Below are 17,125 nucleotides of genomic sequence, written 5' to 3'. Positions count from 1 at the left end.
ATATCTGAACAATCAGATGTATGGAAGTTATATGTTGTAGTCATCCGATCCTTGTTATTTTCACTGTAAGTATTCTGTTAATAATGAGTGAAAATGGTGCGAAATTTCATGTTCCTAGCTGCATAAATGGAGAGTTATGATAAAAGACCTCATATCTGAACAATCAGTTGTATGGGGGCTGCAGGTTATAGTGACCCGATCTTTGTTATTTTCACTGTAAGTCTTCTGTTAAAAATAAGTGAAAACAGCGCGAAATTTCATGGTCATAGCTACATAAATGGATGAATTATAACGACAAATCTCATATCTGAACAATCAGTTGTATGGGAGCTATAGGTTATAGTTACCCGATCTTTTTAATTTTCACTGTAAGTTTTCTGTTGATAATTATTGAAAATAGTGCGGAATTTCATGTTCCTACCTATATAAATGGAGGAGTTATAACGAAAAATTTTATATCTGAACAATCAGTTGTATGGGAGCTATAGGTTATAGTGACCCGATCTTTGTAATTTTCACTCTAAGTATTCTGTTGATGATGGGTGCAAGTATTGCGAAATTTCATGTTCGTAGCTGCATAAATGGAGAAGTTATAACGAAAAATCTCATATCTGAACAATCAGTTGTATGGGAGCTATATGTTATAGTGGTCCGATTCTTCCGGTTCCGACAAATGATTAATACATTATAAAAATACACCCACCTACCAAATTTGATCCGGATATCTCGAAAACTGAGAGACTAGATTGCATACAAACAGACGGACAGACGGACATGGCTAGATCAACTCAGCTCGACGTTCTGATCATATAAGTATACATTTTCATGGGTCTATCTCTTTTTGTTCTGGTACTTACAAACATCGGACCAAAGTTATAATACCATTTCATGCTCATGAAAGGTATAAAAATGCCCTCGCGTATTATACATACATAATTTTTAAGTAGGTGGCAACCCCACTCAATCAAAAAAATAAAAAGTTATTGCACTGCAAAAACCATATCCTTTCACTTAGTACCTCAGTTTTTAGTCCAAAAACGATGAAGATCTTATAATTTTTGAAAAGAGGCAACCTTACTCAAAAAGTAATATATTATCGAACGTCTAAAAGCTGAGGCCTTTTATTTGACACCTCATTTCTTGTTATCCAACGAACAGTGAGGATCTAATAATTTTTTTTAGACAGGTGACAACCCTATGAGAATTAAAAGTACTAAAGATATAATTTCTATCGATACAGATTACACTTAAAAAGTCTCGTATAAATCCGTTCAGTAGTTTTTGAGATTAGCGTGGTCAAAATATCTCGACTCTCCTTTATTCTATATATAATAATAATAATAGATTGGCGCTTACACATATGTTAGTGCTCGGCCGAGCTTCTCCTCCGATTTGTGGCGTGCGCCGACTCCGAACGGCGATTGTATTTTTATGAGAAGCTGTTTTTCATGGCAGAAATACACTCGGAGGTTTGCCATTGCCCGCCGAAGGACGGCCGCTGTTAAGAAAAAACCTTTTTTCTATATTTTTTGCGATGTTTCTTTGACCAGGGTTTGAACCCAGGCGTTGCGGAGTGGAAGCGCGCACTGCTTACCACTACACCACAGCGGCCGAAAGTAGATAGTAATTTTTAAATAGGTGGCAACGCCATTAAAAAAATTAAAGCATTTGTACATGCGAAGGCCAGGCCCTTTTATTTAGTATCTCATTTTGTAATCCAACGAACGGCAAAAATCTTTAAACTTTTTAATAAGTGGCAAACCTACTCAGAAAAATAATACATTATTGCACATGTAGAGGCTTAGTCTTTTCGTTTGACAGTGACGGTGCAGAACTGATGCCTACGCTTGTTATGATTGAATATAGTAATTTAGTTAACAGGTGGCAACTTTATTTAAAAAAAAAAACATTAATGCTTTTCTAGAGGCCAATCCCTTTCATTTGACACCTCATCTTTTTTAATCCAACGATCGATGCGGATCTTATAGTTTTTTAGATAGGTTGCAACCCTTTAAAATTCTAAGTAAAAAAGGTCACTCTCCTGTCGATACAGAGTATATTAGAGAAAATCTCGTCAAAATCCGTTCAGTAGTTTTCGAGATTACCCCGTACAAAGAATATCGACTTTCTTTTATACTATGTATAGATTATATATTTATACTGGAATTTTTTCTAACATTTTTCCTTGAATCTAGAGCATGAATTATGTTACCCTGATTTATTTAACAAAAGAAAAAATCGTGAAAAGGGTTAAACGAGAGCCTCAATGCCTTTAAAATTCTAAGTAAAAAAGGTCACTCTCCTGTCGATACAGAGTATATTAGAGAAAATCTCGTCAAAATCCGTTCAGTAGTTTTCGAGATTACCGCGTACAAAGAATATCGACTTTCTTTTATACTATGTATAGATTATATATTTATACTGGAATTTTTTCTAACATTTTTCCTTGAATCTAGAGCATGAATTATGTTACCCTGATTTATTTAACAAAAGAAAAAATCGTGAAAAGGGTTAAACGCGAGCCTCAATGCAATTAATCGTCAATACATACTCGAAAGTTATCGCAAAGTCAGATTCTAAATTCTCTGACAGTTCCTTTTTTCCTCTTATTCAATGCTACCGCAACTTTGGTCCTGTCAAATCATATATTTTTACAATTTTACTTTACTAAAGCACGTTTTTTTATCGGAAAATTTAATATCCTATTCGGCTTTGTTTGCTTTTACTTGAGAAATGCCATTGCCGACAGGACGGCGCAATCTTGTATTCCATCATTCTTGACTTTTCAAGAGTAAATATATAAAGACAGATTAGTTTTAATGGACTGATGGCAGTGATCGGACTTAAAAAAAATTCTGTGTGGTAGAATCTGGAAAAAAATGTGGTAGATTTCAAAAAAATGTGGTAGATGTCAAGTTTTGGATCAAACTTTGTACAAAAATTTAAGAAATTCTGTAAGGTTTCGCCTAAATTGCAAACTTTTTAATTAGACTCTAAAAAAAATTAATTTTAGTATAACAAAGTGCAAGATTGAAGTTGCTAAAAATTGCGTTGAGTTTTGACAATTTTTTTCCTGGACAGTGTAAAGCGGTTCCTTCCATATCAAGATATTTTTCGAACATAAATTTTTTTGCAACCTTGCGGAGTGCTGCCAGCTTTTCTCTTTATCACATCACGATGTAGCGAACAAATGTGGCACGCTACTTGGGATTTGCCGATTTTGACAATTCTCAAGTAAATGTAAACAACGCCTCAGAAACTTTAGATGCACTGAAATTTCCTAATACTTTCACAAAAATTTCCGTTTTTCTTAATTTTCGCTATTAATTCTTTTTATAAATCAAATATTTTAAAATTTAATTAATTTAATTTCCTGTCGAAAAATTTATTGAGAAAATTTACTATTTTACAGTTAATTTCATCGTTGCCGGGAATGCGGAATCTTGTATTATATCATTCTGGTTACCATATAATGGTTAGTGTTGGACAATTTTTGCTCTTAAAATTAAGAAAATTCTGTCGATCAAAAATAAAACTAGGTACTCAAAATCGCGAATATGTGGTAGATTTCAGACCTTGTGTGGTAGATGTGGTAGATGCTCAACTGACTGATGGACAAGTAAGAAAGCTAAATTAATTTGAAGTGCAATAAATTTGTGGTTTGAGAACAAACTTGACCACGTTAAAAGTTTATTGGACTTCAAAATTGCATACTCAAAAAAGTTCTAAAAAAGCTGATTAAAAAATTGGAAATTTGCATGTAAATTTATTGAATTTTCCTGAGTTTTTACCAGTTTACAAATTACATTTTTATCTTTTTTTGTTATAGTATGAACTATATTTTTATAAAAATAGCAAAAAGAATTCAAATAAAAAAAATTGTATATCGACATTGTGAAAAATTCTTTGTGTGAAAATATATTTTTTAATCCAGTGAAATTAATTTATGTTTAAACTTTTTCTTTCTGTATTGAAAAATAATAAATTATAAAAAAGCATTTCTCTTTTATTACTGCAACAAAAAAATCTTCTTGGTACTCTCAAAACCGTTTTGGTACGTTTTTAGTAAGTGAAAAAATATGTGAGTGGCAACACTGTTCGCAACCGGCTAAAAGCCTGATTATGGCAACTTAACTTAACGGAACTTAGACTTTAGAGAATCAAAATGAAACAGATTTCGACGTGGCATTAAGTTACGTTAAGTTTCGGCTGTTCAATTATAAAAGCTCAGTTAGTCTAGACTTAATTTTCGTAACTTAACTTAACGTAATATTTTGGCCAACCTTTTATATGAGGAACTGTGGTGGCGGTTAGTTAAAACTTAACTCACCGTAAGAAACCTGTAGATTTAAGGTTCTTGAGTTATGGCCTTACGCAAATTGAGAGCGGTGAGAGAATCAGGCTTGCCAGACTCTCGTTTTTGTATTTCTTAAAAATAAATGAAAGCAAACATTTTTGTTTGCATGATTTTTTTGATGTGGCATTTTTGGCGGCGAACTGTTAAATAGCTGAAAGAGAAAATACAAAAACAAAATATTTCCGCTCTTGGCTTAAGTTGATGTGTTGAGTAATCATTGATGATTTCTTACGGTAAGTTAAGTTAAGTTAAGTCTAGACTAACTTAGCTTTAAGCAACACCCATTTAACAGAATTTTTAAGAGAGAGCCGTAAGTTACGTTAAAATGCCATAATCAGACCATAAATCTAACCGAAAAACGGCTAAAATGGCAACACTGGTTCACTTTTGCATTGTCAGCATTCAGTTGGTCGCAAATTTTCAGAGGGAGGTGTTGTTCTTGCGCAGATAATTTTTCGTTAGAAATTTCCTTGGAAAAAAGAACAATCATGCATAAAATAACTTTTTATATGACGGATTGCCACAGTATACCAGTAGAAAAGCTTTTTGTTTTTGTAGCTGTTTCGTGGTAAAAGTCCTTTATGGGGACCAAATTTCCCCACAAGAAATTGAGCGCATGGTTGCTTTTGCATGCCAAAAGGACGAATATTAGAAAACATTGAAAAAAGTCTGAGGTAATAGATTTAATAATGTGATAGTCATATTTGGAAACTCTTTTCAACTTTTATTTTTACAAAATAATATTGCGGATCAGATTGCTCTGAGCGCTTGTGTTGTTTACCAAGAAAATGCAGCCCTGTTGGTTTTTATTTCGCATCGCGGTGAGTTTCTATTCCTTGGTAATTCAATTTGTGAAATGATAAAAATTATTAAAATTTATTGATTTGATGTGTTTAACATTTGATTAAAGCAATTTTCTTTCTTTTCAGACCATAAATTACAAGCATAGCATCATCAACGGTGATTGCAAGGAAAACTACTGCAATCCCTGCGGTTTTTCCTCTTGGTAAATACGATCTGGACGTGACCAAGTGTGGTCTTCCAAATCAGCCGGAATCCCCACACATCTATTGTATAATGTGAGCATTAGAATTCCATAGTGCCAATTCATATCCTATTCTCTCATTCACAGACAAAACGCACTCCTTCGAAATCTCTCGCTTCTGCTGTAGCAATAAGTGTGGCTGCAATATATTGGCCATTAGCTCCAGCGACATGTAGAGCATGTTAAACATTTTTACTTGTATTTGTAGGAGCATCTGACAAAATACAAAACATGACGAGAGACTTGAAATTGAAGATGATCAAGAGTACACAACGTTGGAAACTAAGAACATGAAGCTAAAGCATCGATTAACAATTCTGAATAAGGTTAGTAATTTTCAATTTTATATTTTTCTTTGTTCATCGACATTATAGGACATGTCATCATTGCAGGCTATTGTTACAGAACAAAACGCCGCAACCTCTTCTGTTTTTGGTAAATATGTACCAGCGGTACTGCCCACCGCCGTCGGTGCAATGATTTCGATAGCACAACAAATGCCATTTCCTGGGCATTCCCCACAACTTGCCGACACCAGCTATTATATCACGTGTGAATGCAACTGCGGCTAAATAAGTCGCCCAGAGATATAGCCAACGAAATAAATAAACATGGTGTTCAATCGCTACTTGTGGCTTAAACTGAGGTTGCAAGTTCTCGCTTCATTAATGTGTTTCTCTAAAAGTATACAGTTTATAGTTATGTTAGTGCAAATATTTACCAAGGAATGAAACCGATTCAAAATAACGTTCCGGTTTGGGTTTCGGTTTTGCCAAGTGTTTCGGTTTCGGTTTTGGTTTCGTTCTTCAAAATTTATTTCGGTTTTGGTTTCGGTTTCGGTCCGGTTTCGGTTTTTCACAGAAATTTTGTTGATATTATTTAAATCACAATGTCTTAAACGTTGAGGAAAGAAAATCGAAAATTACAGTTCACTGATAATATCAACACTAGGTTCTTTCCCTAACAATCCGGACCGGATTTGGTAATTAGAGAATAAGAGAAACATTTTCTTTCAAAAATGGAACAAAGTTCAGAAGTACGGAAACGCAAAAACCCACATTTCGGTCCCACAAGTCGAGAAACAGCTGATTCACGTTGTTCTTGTTTTTGTCACTTATACCATATTCTGACCGACATCGGAAACATGTTTTCGTTGCTAAAACTGGTTTTCGACCTGAAACTTGTGTTTTCGTCCATATAAAATCTGTTAAACGAAACCCAGTTTTCGCTGAAACCTACTTGAAAACTCACTTTCCACTCATTCCAATCGGTGTCTTCACTAGTTTTTTTCGATTATTTATCGAAGTGGACGTCATATTTTATCATCTTTAATACGCCATTTCGGATTTATTGTTAATTGTCTGGCCAAAGCAAAATAAGAATGAAAGTTAAAGGTTGTAAATGAAAAGAAAATGAAGGAAAAATGTTTTGGTTGTCGGTCAGAACATGGTATTAAATGCAAACACTTGGAAATTGAATTTTGGTTTCACAAATTTGATTTTAAGTACATAGATTGAAAATACATCAACAGGCCATTTTCCTTAACTTTTCCTTAAAAGCACCAACTAAATGCAGGCAACATGTAAACACAATACAGCTGATATGCACTTTGACACTTTATCCATTTTTACTCGGAGAAAAATTCCGGGCTGTTTCGGACAGGAAGAAGAATACACTTACGATCGAATACGCTCGAATTTTCGCTCTCTATTACCCATTTTGTTGAGTACAGGAATGATTTCTGGGCTATTTTGGGCACACGCGGGATCTCGCATTGCGTACGGGAAAGAAACTACTTAAATATAATTAATCGATTATCGATTCACAACAACAAAGTCATCAGCAGATGTTTGCGAAAAGTTACCTTGCCATATTTATTTACTACTTAACAAGAATTTTAGCAAAATGTTGCTGATTTTGGTTAAATAAATCATTTATTTCAAAGAAATTTTTATTTATTATTTTTGTAAATTTCTGGAAACCGATTGAAACCTGTGATTGAAATGGTTTCGGTATCGTTCCTTTTCAGGTCAAGATAACGGTTACGGTTTCGGTTTCGGTTTTGAAAAACGAAACGGTTTTAAACGGTTACGGTTTCGGTTTGGGTTTCGGTTTCATTCCTTGATATTTACAAAAATTTTTATATCAAATGTAGGGATTATGCTGTTCGTGTGATTTTCATCCTCTTACGCTCAGGCGTTAACCTGCCAACTTGCCGCAAGCAACGTATCTCATATAGATGCACGTTGGTCATTTACGTTCGACTTTTATTGGAGAGTCCATTTATCGTTTGTTGGAGTTTCTGGGGCACGATGATCGCACTAATCATCAAGGCTATCACAGAATCCATCATAGTCCGATTTTTCGTGACATCTACGAAAATGCTATTGAAGTCAAGTAGCTACGAGCGCAGCGTATGCTTTGAATAGACACGTTCGTAGCAGTTCAGATTCAGTGATCGCTTTTTCGTAGATTTTATAGGAAATCGGACTACGATGGATTCCGTGATAGCCACCAATACGTATTCTACTTTGAGAAGATGTTGAAGAATCGCGGCAGCCCAGCCGTATACCTACTCTATGCTTTTACGAACATAGGCTAAATTTCTCGCACCTAGCTAAAGTGTTTGACAAAGGCAGAATGCAGAAGGCATATCTTCGCCATTATAATTTAAACTAAAAAAGTTTAAGGCATGCAATAAAAGAATACAACAAAACCAAAAAGTGTTCTCAAAACTATTAAACATAAAAAATTGCACGAATAAAATCCATAATTTAAATAAAATAAGATATCGCAAATGTTTTTATATGTCCATATTTTTAAAATGAATCTTAAAGCACTCACCGTAAGTCCTAAACCTAAAAATGACTAATAAAAAAAAATAATAAATAATATAAATGTGAACAAGTATGTCGAGTAATCTCTAAATAGGAGCGAAACTGTATCTCAATAATACCAAGTAATTTTAAGCAAAAAATACAACCGACTTCAATGCGCATTCCGGTCGTTCTGGTTACGTAGACCCGACTGTCCTCCATTTTTTTAAAATCGGTTAAAAAAATGAATACGTATTCTACAGAAAAAATCAAGATACATATTCAGCCTTATCATGAGTTTCATTTTCCCCCAACCGGTTCACTTTTCACTCTTGGTTTCCAAGGTTTTACTATGGGCAGATGACCAATTTTCGGTTGAATTTTTTTCAAGCGAAACACAGGATTAAGCAGATTTAAAGATTTTAAGTAAAAATAAATAAAGTAAAACTAGTTCGCGATATCTTGAGATACCGGTGAGAGGCAGCCTGAACATTTTTGAAGTTTGTTAACATAATAAAAATGTTTTCAAATTTTAAATCTCACAAATATATTCTCATTTTCAGTCTCAAATAAAAGAAAATTTCAATATTTTCATCTATTTGTTTTTTATTTTACTTTTATTTGGCATTTGAGTTGCTCTCAAAATTTGAATTTTATAAAGTAGACAAACTTCAAAAAATAAATGATGGCCGACGAATTGAGCGAGCGGTTTTACCTTAACCCATTTTTAACATCTGTACGATTTTTCGTACAGCAACTTTAAATATTTATAACAAATTATGAAATTAACTCAGGTACAATTTATATTCTTAAAACATAAATATGATCTATTATTTGTCAAAAATAGTTGAAATGTATACAATTTCTCTTTCCTAAATGTTGTATTTTAGCAATTTCCGAAACTCTTTTTTTTTAGATATTTTCAAAACAATTGTTATTAAATAATATTAAACGCCTTTTTTTAAATTTTAGCACACCAATAGCAGAAAAAAATAAAACATATTTATATTATGATCTTCTCTTGTGGTACTTCTTACCCACGAAAAGCTTCGCAGGTTATAAAATGTGTGTACGTAAAATCGTACGTTGGCCTATTTTTAAGCAACTTGAAAGAAAAATCTTGGAAGTGTAATGTCCATGTAACGAAAACAAACTTTTGACAATCAGCTGTTGTTGTTTACTTTAGTTTGAATTATTACGCGTTAGTGCTTGCGATTCGTTGTAATTTCGTGAAAATATTTCTGAAGCGATACAAATAAGTGAAAATATTGATAAATACGGTGTAAATATGTAACGACGTCGTTACATAAAAACAGCAGAGCTTGAAAGTATCACTGAAAACTGGAGTGATGATGAGGACGGGTCGGTTCGAAATATAGTGACGAGGAAGAGTTTGACGAAGAAATGATGCTTAATATGGATCCAACACACATTCCAGAAGTTGCGGGTTGTGTAGAAATTGAATGCGATTCAAAAGATTATGATTTGGCAGCTCCTGCACCAAGTATTAAGGAAGGTACATACACAAGTTTGAATGAGTTTGTTAAACCAAAGTGGTGTAAAAGAAAAGGGGGATCGTCTGAAATTGTAAAATATGATAGGCAGCCGAATCATGAACCACTTGAAAGTGTCGCTATCCCATGGTATCGAAATTGGAAACTTTAACTCCGACAAAGTTATTCTACTAATTCTTCGAGGATGATGTTATGCTTCTTTTAGATACTGAAACTAATAGGTACACGAATCAAACAAAAATATGGAATGTATGCATAGTTATGAATATAAAGTTGTAAAGATTTCCCAGGTACTACAATCAACAAAATAACGCGGGTGTCGTTTGTTGTGAAAACAGTTTAAAGCGTTTCCTGGGAATTCTATTAATGTCAGGTTATAGTACTCTTCCAGCCATCAACGATTACTAGATCATTAAGCCTACACTAGGCCGCCAAATAGTAAAACAAGTAATGTCTCGTAACAAATTCAAACTTCTAAAAAATACTTTCATTTGGCAAATAACGACACTTTGGATACTGAAGACAAATTTGCCCACTACGCCCATATTTTAACTTGCTCAACAGAAACTTTGGCAAGTTTGGAGTTTTTAATGAACATATGTCAATAGACGAGCAAATAGTACCATACTATGGCAAACATTCTTGCAAAATGTATATACGTGGCAAACCTATAAGGTATGGTTACAAATTGTGGTGCCTTTGTTCGTCGGAAGGATATCTGTACCAATTCTAACCTTACGGTGGTGCAGGTGGATTTAATAAACAAATTGGTTTGGGTTCTGACGTCGTTTTGAAATTACTGTCTATAGTTAAAGATGCGAGTCGCCATGATGTGTATTTTAACAATTTTGTTTTCTCCTACTATTTAATGTGTCCTTTGTCCGAGAAAAACTTTTTCGCAACAGGTACGATTCGTATACACCGTATGAATGGCGCAAAATTGCCTACCGGTAAAATGTTGCCAAAAGGTTATGTTTTTGATAAGAAAAATAAAATTTTGTTAACGCGTTGGAGTGACAACAAGGAAGTCACCATCATTACAAACCACCAAAGTATAGAGCCAATGGCACGTATAGCTCGATACAGTAGAGAGAAAAAGAAGAGAGTGGCAGTAGAAGTTGCGAAAGTTATATCAGAGTATAATCATTTCATGGGGGGAGTCGACCTTCATGATAATGCAGTTGCAAACTTTCGAATTGCTATACGCGGAAAAAAATGTTGGTTGGCTTTATTTATAGTCGGGCTAGATAGTACTGTAGTGAACGCATGGAAGTTGCATTGTTTTATTGAAAAGAAACAAAAAAAAAACAACAAACCATTGTCACAAATACAGTTTAGGGTAATGATTTGCGAATAACTATTATTAACATCGGATACCAACTCAGAAGACGATGAAACTGAAGTGCAAAGCAGAGGATTTCCAAAACTTAGTGGGAAGTACATGGTTATAAGAGATAAAGATTCGAAACACCTACGTTGTGGTGTCTGTCACAAAAAAACAGTATTTATGTGTGCAAAATGTAATAAGTATATTTATCCAAAATGTTTCAGCCAGTATTGGTTGCATGCCTGAAATTAATTTAGGTATGTGTGTAAATGGTTTCATAAATACATTTGGTTTTCATTAAAATATTTTATTTTTCCTTGTACAATTACGATTTTTCATACAGGGCGTAACACCAGAATGGGCGGGAATGAAATTTTTTATTTTTTATTTTTAGAATCATGGACTGGAAATGTTTCATTGGTTAACAGATTTTTAAAAATTTTCAAGCAGTTCTGGTACCGGTCCAAAATGGGTTAAAATATTTGTATCTTGGGTGCATTAAACAAGGTGTTATTGACAACTCACTGCGGCTCTCTTTTAAGGTATTATTATATCAAAAAATATAAACAAACGATTCAAAATTCATAAAATTTTTTTTTTTTCAATTTGACTTTATAGGCTGGTTCTTCTGAAAGCAATGTCAAATTCAATCACACTTTGTTAAATACATTTTGATCTCTACCAAATAATATACTTCCTCTGTAAATATTTTATGAAGTGTTCCAAAATTCGCTCCGAGCGCGTTCTCTGTTGATCATTTGATTTAAATAGTATGTCAAACAATTAATACAGAGTTTGATCGGAGTTAATATTACCTTCAGTAATTAATCATATTATATTAAAACATAAGCTTATTATAGGTGAGAAATTATTTAGTCTTAATATGCATATTTATATCTTTTGATTTAAATATTGTTTGTCAAGCATTCAGTAGTGAAGTTTGATCAGATTTTATATATTCTTCAGTAATTAATCATATTCCATTAAAATATAAACGTATAATATGGTAGAAAGTTAGAAATTATTTAGTCTTAATATGCATATTTATATCTTTTGATTTAAATATTGTTTGTCAAGCATTCAGTAGTGAAGTTTGATCAGATTTTATATATTCTTCAGTAATTAATCATATTCCATTAAAATATAAACGTATAATATGGTAGAAAGTTAGAAATTATTTAGTCTTAATATGCATAATTCGCTCCGTGTTCCAAAATTCGCTCCGAGTGCGTTCACTATTGATCATTTGATTTAAATAATTGTTTCTCAAGCATTCAGTACTATAGTTTGATCGCAGTTTATATATTCTTAAGTAATTGATCACATTTTATTAAAATATAAACCGATAATAGGGTAGAAATTGTAAAATTATTTAGCTTTAACGTGTATAGTCGGCCAGAGAAAAATGCAGAAAACTGCAACTACTCGTGAAAACATACAATAAGAACAATGTAGATGAAAGTAATAAATATTATTATTAAAATTAGATCCATATATAAAACATTTTACACCACTTATTTGAAGTAAATCGGAATATATTTTTACATATAACATAGTTTCCATTCAAATCATAAAGTACATATTTCACTACAAATATTTTTAAGATCACTTCGAATTGCAAAAATAGCGCTAATTTGTTATATTGAAGTATGAAATATTTTATTATGTTCATGTTTACTTATAAAGCGCATAACAATATTTCTCTCGCCATTTATCCGATGTTAAAATTTTTCACCACATTATTTTGCTGCACAGCACCCTGAATGCGGCAAAACAGTTGCTCGCAACCCTCAAGTCCTTTATGGGGACCAAATTAACAGCCACAATAAAAACCTTTTCTACTGGTATACTGTGGGTTTGCTACCGACTGAGCTTAGTAGCAGCGCTCTGCTCTCTTACTTACGAACACATGATCGTTAACTCATTATTGTTCGCCACTATGAATGAGCACATACTATTACCTATCTTGCCTATAATTAATTTAATACAAAAAAATTAAATTAGGTGGCTTTTTATGATTTTGAACTATTTTTAATAAATATAAATACTACAAGTCCAGTTAGAAATTTTTTCTCTATAAACAAAAAAGTGAACACTACCGCCTTTGGCAATATACATTGCATAAAGTGGGTTAATACACGCTATTGCTTACCCTTTCGGTTATAAGTTTTCCCCGCATCTAGCACCTGCTTGCCCGCGCTGCTGCGCGCGTGCTGTCTGCCGACCAACCCTAAACTCAATAATACTTTTTTATGCAACGGAAATGCGATTTTCAAGTATTTTCCAACTTTCAGTTCTACTAAAAATGGTTCTTACCAAGTTTGTAATTAATTATTATATAACGGGATTTTTGGGACTATTTCGGGATTTACGAGACTATGTCGGGATCTTCGCAAAAACTTCGGGATTTTCTGGACTACTTCCGGATTTTCGGGATTATATCAGAACTGTCTTTATTTTTATCCATCTTGAAATCATTAAATTTATCGATATTGTTATCGATATTAGTGTCGATATATTTATCGATATATTTGTTGATATTGTTATAAATATCTTTATAGATATTGTTATCGATATATTTATTGATATATTTATCGATATACATACATATACATTAATCTCGACAAAGTCAAATAGTCCCAAAACCCCGATATATTCTCGAGAATCCCAAAAATTCCTAAGTAGTGTCAAAAATTACGAAATAGCCCCAAAAATTCCGAGGTAGCTCCGCAGATACCGATATAGCCCCAAAAATCCCGAATATCCCGAAGAATCACAAATAAATTTGGCTTCGTATTTGGTCGACGAATTAAATCAGAAATAAATTTTATTTCTTAATTGATTGGCAAATCAAATCACAACTAAAATATATTTAAGATTTGATGCAACTTTTAACTCAGACACAAATTTTATTTATTAACCCTATTAAATGTAAGTTTCCTCCACGCAACAATCTGAAATGTGCTACTTTTCCACGCAAAAATCTGGGCATGAATCACGTATGACGATAATCGTCTGAAGATGTCGTCTTGGCGATTGTCTTGCTTCACGAAAACCAAAAATTATTTGATAGTTTGTGCGACATCGTCAATTCGATTCCAATTTAGCTTCACGTAACAGTTTGTATTAAATAAACGTGCGTTCTTGCACGACAGTGACTTCAGTATCGTTTAAAAGAAAAAACATTTAGATATTTATATATTTAATTTTTTTATTTTAATATGTAATTTTTTTTAAAACTTTAATTTAAGATATAACTTTAATCCTCTATCCTTCCAAAAAACATATGCGAAGACATTTTTTATATTGTTTCTGGCAGTCATTTCAGTCCATTTGTTTGCCTCAACTTAAATTCCTGCAGTATTAATATACATATCGTCACTAGACACGGATAAAGGCGCGAGCTCAAAAGTTGACCGCGAAAAAGACGCATAAAAAACTTCAGCGAAGAAAGACCCTTAACAAATTTATTTTCGCGGTTAACTATGTTTGCGGGTGTAACTGTATGTAAATTCCCCAAAGAGGTGTTGAGGAGTTATGCTGAAGTGAGAGTCCTTGGCCAGGTATAAATCTACGTCTTTCTTCGCCGAAGTTTTTTTACGCGTCTTTTTTCGCCGTGAAAAAACTAGCGCGCCTTTATTCGTGTCTAGTGACAAAATATCCTCCTTTGGCTATCAGTAGTTGACTGATGGTATATTTATGTTAAATAAAACTCACCACCACAGGACCGTTATGTTGGCGTTACCCGTAGAGAGATTACCTCTCTCTATCAACACCAATTTGATATGTTGATACATACATATGTACGAATGGGCGCTCCGTCGGTGGGTAGCTGACCCAAAAGAATAATTTGAATGTGAGCATAAATGGTATGTGGGCAAAAAGGAATCATTTTACAAAGTGCTGCATCATCCTTACAGACGATGCATGTGTTTTTTAACAGAAATGTTCTTCGAAAGTATCGTAAATGTTCAAGTATGCTTTAAATTTCGCTAATAAATTAATCGATTTATATTTTTTCTCCAATATTTCTCGCAACATCCTGCAACTAAGCGCCCGTTATTGTAAAGAGAATATCCATTATGTTGTCTTTACCTTTCCTAGCCTAGGGACACGATATCGAACCGAAACTATCGATATGGTACTCATTTAAAGTATCGCTGTAAAAATATCGAGTACCCGTTAATATCGGAATAAAAAGACTCGATATCCCAAATATCGATACCAAAATAAAAATAAAAAATCTGAATATTGGTGTCGCATGTAGGCCGCTGTGGTGTAGCGTATTTCTGCCATGAAAACCAGCTTCTCATAAAAAATACAATCGCCGTTCAAAATCGGCGTAAAACATTAGGGTCGCCCTTTGTGGCACAACATCAAGGCGCACGCAACAAATCGGAGGAGAAGCTCGGCCAAATACTAACATATTGTGTAAGCGCCGATCCGTTATTATTATTACATGACGTAGAGATTGAGGTGTTGACTTAAAACACCGAGACAGCGTGTTCAGCGTCTGTTCTTTAACCCCAATTTATATCGGCAAGAATTGATAATCACATTGGCGCGTATTCATATTCATATTTAGTACTCAACTATGTCGAAACTATTCTAAGTCACAACTAAAGCTATTCATAGTCGCCTTAGTTGCGACTTTTCTGGCTAAGTACCAACTTAAAATTTAGTTTCGGCTGCAGCTGCAACTTAGTCGTAACTAGGAAGAAGTATTTTATCAAATTAAGGGAAAACCGACGAAATATGTAAAAATTAAGTTGGTAGAGGGTGATTTTGATAATATTGAATAATCTCCAATTAAAATTTACGAAGATCGATCCATTTTAATCCGAAGATGAGATTAAATGGGTACTACAATTCGAATAAAGCTATATCACAATTTTATAATTGGAATAATTTAGATAAATTCTCAAATAATAAGTCAATTTCACGCTAGTTCTTTTAGAGTAAATTTGTGCATAACATTTAGATATCTACTATTTGTATGTTTCACAGCATGCTTTCGATAAACATCGACTTCACATCACTGCGATTGTTCTGGCTATTTCACACAATTAACAAGAAAATGATACCTTATTCTTTTGCATAATCATGCAATGAAAATAAAAATTACATAAATGGATGATCAAACTTGACATTATTTAATAAAAATGTAATTTTTCCAAAATATCGTAAAGAAAAATCGATACATTTTCACACTCGTTTTGCTTTAGCGTAAACTAAGTCGAAACTACTTTGGAGAAGTCTGAAATGGGACTATGAATAGAGGTAAATTTTAAGTTGGTACTTAAATTTAAGTTGTAACTTTGTTAGTTTCGACTTAGTTGCTGGACTATGAATACGCGCCATTATCTTTGTAATTTGAGTTTATGACATTCGATACGATACTACGGTTCTGGTACTCGATTCCAAAAAATATCGTTTTAAAACTATCGAGTAAAAAATGTCGGTATCGAATGCCAAAAGTATCGATATGGTATCGTATCGTATCGAAATTCGTGATCCTATCCTAGCCTCCACACCTTTCATTTGGAGCCCTATCTATGGAAATTAAAAAAAAATTTATTCACAAATATTTTTGAGGCCGCTAGAACTACCGTTGCTTAGCTACCTTATTGCAATTAAGTATAAGAATAAATATAAAAATACGCTATAAATAAAAAAAATAAACTAAAGAATCCTTGTCACTATGAACAACCAAATGGACCAACACAGTGATAATCGAATACGCATCCATTCAGCTACATGCTAATGTAATAATAATAATGTAATAATAGCTATATTGACACAGCAGGGGAAAAACGAATTCTTGAATTTATTTTCAAAACTTGTATTTTATTAAAATTTAAAATATCGAAATTTCACAAAAAATATTGTTTTTCAAACTGTTGACGACACTATGATAGTCGACGCGATATTAAGCAACAAAAATACATGAATCAGTGTTTTGACGACATCGTTTTCAAGTTACGTGATGCATGCCCTGAAATGTGTAAGTCTTCCACGCGACTAGTGAAATGTGCTACTCTTCGTTAAACTCACGTCTTTTGTTTT

At 33.3% G+C, this 17,125-nt stretch overlaps 1 long non-coding RNA gene across 1 annotated transcript; it reads left to right on the top strand.

Moving 5' to 3' along the window:
- Positions 1-5,261: 5,261 nt before the first annotated feature.
- Positions 5,262-6,121, top strand: LOC108381017 (uncharacterized). Its single transcript, XR_001849606.1, has 3 exons — positions 5,262-5,436; positions 5,490-5,728; positions 5,795-6,121. It is a non-coding gene; the product is annotated as an uncharacterized LOC108381017 (long non-coding RNA).
- The last annotated feature ends 11,004 nt before the right edge of the window (positions 6,122-17,125 follow it).

This window comes from Rhagoletis zephyria, unplaced genomic scaffold (assembly GCF_001687245.7).
Source record: "Rhagoletis zephyria isolate East Lansing unplaced genomic scaffold, Rhagoletis_zephyria_1.1 Rzeph_scaffold_00130, whole genome shotgun sequence".
Lineage (NCBI taxonomy): Eukaryota > Metazoa > Arthropoda > Insecta > Diptera > Tephritidae > Rhagoletis > Rhagoletis zephyria.
The sequence above is the reverse complement of the archived record's forward strand: the minus strand, read 5'-3'. Positions and strand labels throughout refer to the sequence as shown.